The following is a 7497-nucleotide window of genomic DNA, read 5'->3' as shown; positions in this document are numbered from 1 at the left end:
ATCTCCGAAGCTGAACGGCGCCTGCGCGGTGAGTGGAGGTGGTAGCCCCACCATCCAAGCGGACATAGGGTTGTGAATATTAGAGGGTCCCTCGCAGGCGAGCTTCGCTCGCCACGCTTCGGGCTCGGCCTCGCTGCGCTCGGCTCTTTTATATTCTTACTCTATGTCCACTTGGATAGCGGGGATAGAACCTGGACTCGGTGTGCAGGCGCCGTTCATGCTCGGCAATTTTCGGAATCTGTGTTGCTGTGTACTGCGCATGCGCAGTACACAGCGGACACTATCCGATGGGGAACCATATGTGATAAGACACCGGCATGGGGAACTGAAGCTATGGGTCAAGCTAGAGCAGGAGATGGCGCGGGTTCCACTGGCTGGTCTGCCTTGGGCGGGGAGGCCATTGGAGCCCTGTGTGACTACTCACCCGTTAATTGGCCCCTCGCTCGCCGAGATGGATAGTTTTTTTCACCTTTCCCACCTGACTAACTTCCCTTCTCCTATGACCCCAATTATTGGACATCCTAGATTCCCTCCGGGCCTGTCTGACCAGGCCTTTACCAGGCAAGCCCCGAAAGGGCTTCTGAGAGCAGCCCTATTTCTTGGACCCACGGGCTTGATTCCCACGGGGACCATACTGCTAGAGCAAGTACCTGTTGCATTGCATAGCTGGAGAGCTAGACAGCTAATCCATTTCCTCGGACCACTACCTAACCATTCGTTCTTCTCTAGACAATTCCACCCCTTCGAGGAACTTTGCCTGGATGATGGCCCAATTCGTGGTTCCCTCTCTAGGTCCTACCAAATCCTGACAGACGCACAATCCTCCACGGATCCACCCTTCCTAGCTAAATGGAAAAGGGACTTACAAACTACATTCTCCAAACCACAGAAGGACAGAATACTCTTTTTCGCCCATAAGTCGTCACTCTGCAGTAAATATCAGGATATCTCATATAAGCTGATCACACGCTGGTATCGTACACCGGTGGTGTTGGCCAAAATATTCCCCGGTCAATCTGACCGCTGCTGTCACTGTGGGCAACAGACTGGCACCATTCTCCACATTTTCTGGGAATGCCCTAAATTACAAACATTCTGGCAGCCTGTCCTGAGACTCATCCACAAGTTCGCAGACATTTCCTTAGCCAATGATCCCGCAGCAGTTCTTCTCAATCTAACTCCTATGTCGAGAAAGCGTTATCATAAGTCCTTACTTAAACATCTCCTCAATGCAGCTAGGGCCTGCATCCCAAGTCAGTGGAAAGAGCAATCTGCTCCAATGGTGACCCAGTGGTTCGCAAGGGTAAATGATATTGAACGAATGGAAGACCTGACTGCCACAATGAGGGATAAAACGGAGGAGCATGGGAACAGATGGTTCTACTGGACCCAGTTTCGCTTTTCGGAAGAATACCTCCGCGAGACATAGTAAGCTCATGGTGATCGTTGGAGATCGCTGTTCCAAACGTTGGACAGCTGATGAGCTGGTGAGCCGAGGGCGTCTCTTGCTCCCTGGGAGGGGACCCCACCCTATCCACTCTACCCACGACACCCCCTTACCCCTTCTTTTCCTTTTCTGCCATTTCCTTCCCCAATCTTCTCTTTCCCCTTCTCCCTCCTTTCAGTTCTACTATTTCCCTTCTTAACTCAAAAAAGGGAAAAGAAAATGGTATGTTCCGACCCCATTTGACTACTACACAATACTCTTCCCCTATCTATGGATATCTAAACTCTTCGAGGGTAGCAGGGCTAGTATCAATAATATTTTAAGTGGTAGAGGATCCCAACGAGATGGAGCTTTAATCTCATCTTGATATGACCGCAAAGCTGTACACGTGCTATTCTCCTCAGACTTCTTACCATTGGCTCTGATATCCATGCAATATGATCATTTGATTGTAACTATTTGTATCACACATTCTGTGAAGTTGCCTTTACATTGTATGTCGCATACTACTAAATAAAAAATAAAAAAAACAGAAGCCTATGGCACCTGGTATTCCCAGGCGGTCTCCCATCCAGGTACTAACCAGGCCCGACACTGTTTAGCATCCGAGATCAGACGAGATTGGGCGCTTTCAGGGTGATGGGGCCATAGGTGATCTCTTCGGGCACTCTCAACCCTCTTGACAAATGCCAAGATGGTCACCTTGGGAAACAAGTGAAAAAAAAAAACAGGTCAATGTCAACAACATAAAAAGAAGACTACGGCACCTGGTATTCCAACGCCATCTCCCATCCAGGTACTAACTAGGCCCAACCCTTCTTAGCCTCAGAGAAGAGAAGAGATAGGGCTCTTTCAGGGTGATGCTGCTGTAAGCGATCTCTTTGGGCACTCTCAACCCTCTTGACAAATGCCAAGATGGTCACCTTGGGAAACAAGAAAAAAAAAAAAACGAATCAACGCCAACAACATAAAAAGAAGCCTACAATAACTGGTAATCCCAGGTGGTCTCCCATCCAGGTACTAACCAGGCCAGACTCTTCTTAGCCTCCAAGATCAGATGAGATTGGGTGCTTTCGGAGTGATGTGGCCATAGGCAATCTCTTCAGGCACTCTCAACCCTCTTGACAAACACCAAGATGGTCACTTTGGGAAATAAGCGAAAAAAAAAACAGGTCAACGCCAACAACATAAAAAGAAGTCTACGACACCTGGTATTCCCAGGCGGTCTCCCATCCAGGTACTAACAAGGCCCGACTCTATTAGCCTCCAACATCAAACGAGATCGGGTGCTTTCAGGGTGATGTGCCCGTAGGCAATCTCTTCAGGCACTTTCAACCCTCTTGACAAACGCCAAGATGGTCACCTTGGGAAACAAGCAAAAAAATATAAATAAGTCGGAAGCTAGAGACAATACGGCCCGAGTCCTCAATTTAATCCATGCGGCGCATTAACAGGGAAGGCCCTTGCTTATGTTGTCAACGGACGTGGAGAAGGACTTTGACAGGGTGGCCTGGCACTTTATGCAGGCCACCCTGGAACATATAGGTCTTGGCCCCAACATGATGAGCTGGGTAATGTCGCTTTACTCCACGCCGTCGGCAGCGGTACGGGTGACCGAGGGGTGCTCGGACTCTTTCCCCATCACTAATGGGACGAGGCAGGGGTGCCCTCTGTCTCCCCTAATTTTAATTCTGACACTGGAACCACTTATGTGTCACGTTCGGAATGACCCGAATATTACTGGCATATCCAAACCCTCGGCACACCACAAAATTGCGGCGTACGCTGACGATCTAATTTTTTCCGTCTCCAATCCACACATTTTGCTTCCCAAAATACTTGCGTCTCTACAGCGACACGGCAGCCTATCAAACTATAAAAACAATTGCGCCAAGTCGGCTGTATTGAATATATCGGTCCCGGATGGTGAGGCCAAGAGGCTCCGGTCCGCTTTTCCATTCTACTGGGCTGAAAAATCTATACGTTAACTGGGCGTTGACATCGCAGCGGATTTAGCGCAATTGTACCTGCTTAATTTTGTCCCTCTCCTGGATAGACTGAAATCTGATTTGGGAAACTGGCATGCTTTAACACTGACCTGGTTCGGGCGCTGTAATGCATTCAAAATGATGGCCCTCCCTCGGATCTTATACATGTTCCAGACATTACTGATCTGGTTACCCCCAATTTTTTTCAGACAACTGCAGGTGCTGCTCCGGGACTTTATTTGAGCGCGCAAACCGCCCAGAGCCCGTTTGCAATTGCTTGCCAGACCAAAGGACAAGGGGGGTCTGGGTCTCCCAGATCTCAGACAATACTACAGAGTGACTCTGCTAGGGAGAGTCGTTGATTGGCATTGTAATGGCCCACACAAGCAGTGGGTGGAGATGGAGATTGAGGATGGATCCATTCCCCTATTGACCTCCCCGTGGCTCCTGTCCTCCCTACCAAAAGACCTCAGAGGTCACCCCGTAGTGGGAGCTACGTTGGCTGTTGTGCGGAGGTTGTTCCGCTGCACACACATTGCTCCCCTGCCATCACCAATGACTCCGGTTATAGGTAATCCAGACTTCCCACCGGGATTTACCAACAAGAAACTGCGACAGTTGACAGTGGTGGGGAAACAGCGTCTGGGAGAGGTGTGGCCCACGGGAGGGCTCCCGACCACGCAAACTGACGCCGAGCTTTCTGACCCTCCGCTTGACTTGTTTAGTGCTTATCAACTTCGTCCCTTTCTTCTGGCCATACAAAGGGCCCCCAAAACTCCTAGAGACCTGACACCCTATAAATCCATCTGTCACAAAAGGGAACCTGTGCGACACACCCTCTCCCTCCTGTACAACCTATTGTGTAGTCAGGAGGAGGAGTCGACCCCACCATTTATCCACAAATGGGAGAGGGACTTAGGCATCACATTTACCCCACAACAGATAGGGAAGATCCTGACCTTAGTACATAAAGCTTCCATCGCAAACCAATATCAAGATACAAGATAGTCTCACGCTGGTATAGAGTCCCATACCTTCTGAATAAAATGGATAGATCGATCCCGGATGTTTGTTGGAGGTGAAATTCAGATATGGGGACCATGGGACACCTTTTCTGGGCATGCCCGACCTTGAGGAACTTTTGGGTTCCCAGTAGCGTGCCTTCTACACTTGACCGAACAGCCTGTTCGAAAATACAAAAAAACCCTCACAATGCAACTCCTGAATGCCGCCCGGGCCTGCATTCCCGCACTGTGGAGGCAGCCTCAGCCCCCATCCAAGGTGCTGTGGTATTCCAAAGTCAATCATATTCTCCGGATGGAAGAATTGACCGCCACCCTTCACAACACTGAAGAGGCATTTAGTGTTACATGGAGGCCCTGGAGGTATTTTACTGGTACTCGAGACTACATTCGGGAGGTGAGCAGTGCCCCCGTCCCAGAAAACGACTGAACATCTAACGTTTACCTACGTAGGCCATGTCTGCCCTGGGTGGCATTCCCCCCCTCCCTTTTTGTCTTTATTTTTCTTTTTTTCCCCGCCGATATCCCCCCACCTCCTCTCTCTCCGTCTTTGCACTCTCTTCTTCCCCCGTCCTCCCTTTTGACTATGCCTTGTCTCCTTACTAGCCTTTGGGACCCAGAAGAGCCCCAGGGTTCTGGACACGACCGGCTCATATTTTACTCTGGTTCACATAGGTCATGATAAGCTGGCTCCCTGTGGTCCCAGTTGCTCTCCATGATTACATTTGTCCGAACAGGGCTGCATTAGTTATACTGTACTACATGTCCGAGGTGGGGTTTCTCTATTTTCTGCATGAAACTGTAGGACTCCCCTCTGAGAACCCAGAGTTATTTGGCTGCCTATTTTTTGTTAGCATGTAATTGTGACCCTGGGTCATGCTGTATGGTTGACTGTTATATTTATGTTGTTCTACTTAATAAAAGAATAAAAAAAATAAAAAAAATAAGTCAATGCCAACAGCTTAAACCTAAAGCCTATGGCATCGAGAAATCCCAGGCGGTCTCCCATCCAGGTACTAACCATGTCCCAACCCTGCTTAGCCTCTGAGATCAAATGCACGCTCAACCCTCTTGACAAACGCCAAGATGGTCACCTTGGGAAACAAACAAAAAAAACAAGTCAACGCCAACAACATAAAAAGAAGCCTGCGGCATCTGGAAAACCCAGGCGGTCTCCCATCCAGGTACAAACCAGGCCCAACCCTGCTTAGCCTCTGAGACCAAACGAGATTGGGCGCTTTCAGGGTGTTGTGCCCGTAAGCAATTTCTTTGTGCACTCTCAACCCTCTTGACAAATGCCAAGATGGTCACCTTGGGAAACAAGGGAAAAAAAACAGGTCAAAGCCAACAACATAAAAAGAATCCTACGGTATCCGGTATTCCCAGGCGATCTCCCAATCAAGACACTAACCAGACCAGATCCTTCTATGTCACCTGGTCTTCCCAGGCAGTCTCCCATCCAGGTACTAACCAGGCCTGATGCTGCTAAGCCTCTGAAATCAGATGAGATCGGGTGCTTTCAGGGTGATGTGGCTGTAAGTGTTCTCTTCAAGACACGCCCAACCCTCTTGACAAACGCCAAGATGGTCGCCTTGAGAAACAAGTTCAAAGCCAACAACAAAAAAAGAAACCTATGGCACCTGGTATTTCCAGGCGGTCTCCCATCCAGGTACTAACCAGGCCCGACACTGTTTAGCCTCTGAGATCAGATGAGATTGGGCACTTTCAGGGTGATGGGGCCGTAGGTGATCTCTTTGGGCACTCTCAACCCTCTTGTTAAGCGCCAAGATGGTCACCTTGGGAAACAAGCGAAAATAAACAGGTAAACGCCAACAACATAAAAAGAAGCCTACGGCACCTGGTATTCACAGATAGTCTCCCATACAGGTATTAACCAGGCCGTACACTGCTAGGTCTCCGAGATCAATGAGATTGTGCGCTTTCAGGGTGATGTGGCCATATGTGTTCTATTTAGACACTCTCAACCCTCTTGACAAATACCAAGATGGTTATCTTGGGAAACAAGTGAAAAAAAAAGGTCAACGCCAACAACATAGACCCTGGCGGTCTCCCATCTGACCCAGACCCTGCTTAGCCTCTGAGATTTGGCGCTTTCAGGGTGATGTGACCTCAGACGAACGCTTTGGGACATACTCAAAACTCTTGACTGATGCTAAAATGGTCACCTTGGGAAACAAGCGAAAGAAAAACAGGTCAAAGCCAACAATATAAAAAGATTCCTACGGCACCTTTAATTAGGTACTATCCAGGCCGGACCCTGCTTAGCCTCTGAGATCAGATGAGATTGGGCGCTTTCAGGGGGATGTGGCCGTAGGAGATTTCTTTGGGCTCTCTCAGCCCTCTTGACAAATGCCAAGATGATCACCTTGAGAAACAAGCGGAAAAAAAAAAACCATGTCAACGCCAACAACATAAAAAGAATCCTACGGCACCTGGTATTCCCAGTTGGTCTCCCATCCAGTTACTAATCAGGCCCGACAATGCTTAGCCTCCGAGATCAGACAAGATCAGGCACTTTCAAGGTGATGGGGCCATAGGCGATCTCTTCGGGCACTCTCAACCATCTTGACAAACGCCAACATGGTCATCTTGGGAAACAAGCGAAAAAAACCAAGTCATTGCCAACATTGGAGGCTAAGCAGGGTTGAGCAATCAGTTTCCTTGCCTGAAATAGGCATCTCAGAACTGCCATCTGGCTACTTCCCGGGTTTCCAACTCCTTAAACTAATCCCAGGAGACAATACTTCGCCTCCATCCTGGTGGAGGTTCCAACCACCCGATCAATGGTTCCTGTCACCTCTGTCCAGTAGCGGATCAACTTTGGGCATCTCCAAAACATGTGCATCATGTCTCCCCCCATGTTCCCGCACCGGGGGCAACTTGCGTCCGGCCGTTCGGCCAAACTGAAAAAGTTTACGAGGAGCATAATAGGTTCTATATAATAAGAACAGATGTGACATCCTCTGTGAGGAGAGCCACAATTCACCACAGGCAGGATTCCTGTGGCCAATTATAGCTC

The 7497-nt window shown here is 49.1% G+C and overlaps 4 pseudogenes; all 4 read right to left on the bottom strand.

The window, feature by feature from the left end:
• Positions 1–1981: 1981 nt before the first annotated feature.
• On the bottom strand, positions 1982–2100 carry LOC143946359 (5S ribosomal RNA; annotated as a pseudogene).
• Positions 2101–2423: 323 nt separating this feature from the next.
• Positions 2424–2542, bottom strand: LOC143949380 (5S ribosomal RNA; annotated as a pseudogene).
• A 3543-nt stretch (positions 2543–6085) lies between these two features.
• LOC143948853 (5S ribosomal RNA) lies at positions 6086–6204 on the bottom strand (annotated as a pseudogene).
• A 694-nt stretch (positions 6205–6898) lies between these two features.
• Positions 6899–7017, bottom strand: LOC143949561 (5S ribosomal RNA; annotated as a pseudogene).
• Positions 7018–7497: the final 480 nt, after the last annotated feature.

The sequence above is a fragment of the Lithobates pipiens genome, unplaced genomic scaffold (assembly GCF_037356315.1).
Source record: "Lithobates pipiens isolate NorthernLeopardFrog02 unplaced genomic scaffold, aLitPip1_a1.2 Scaffold_30, whole genome shotgun sequence".
Taxonomy (NCBI): domain Eukaryota; kingdom Metazoa; phylum Chordata; class Amphibia; order Anura; family Ranidae; genus Lithobates; species Lithobates pipiens.
This window is presented reverse-complemented; position numbering and strand designations above follow the sequence as displayed.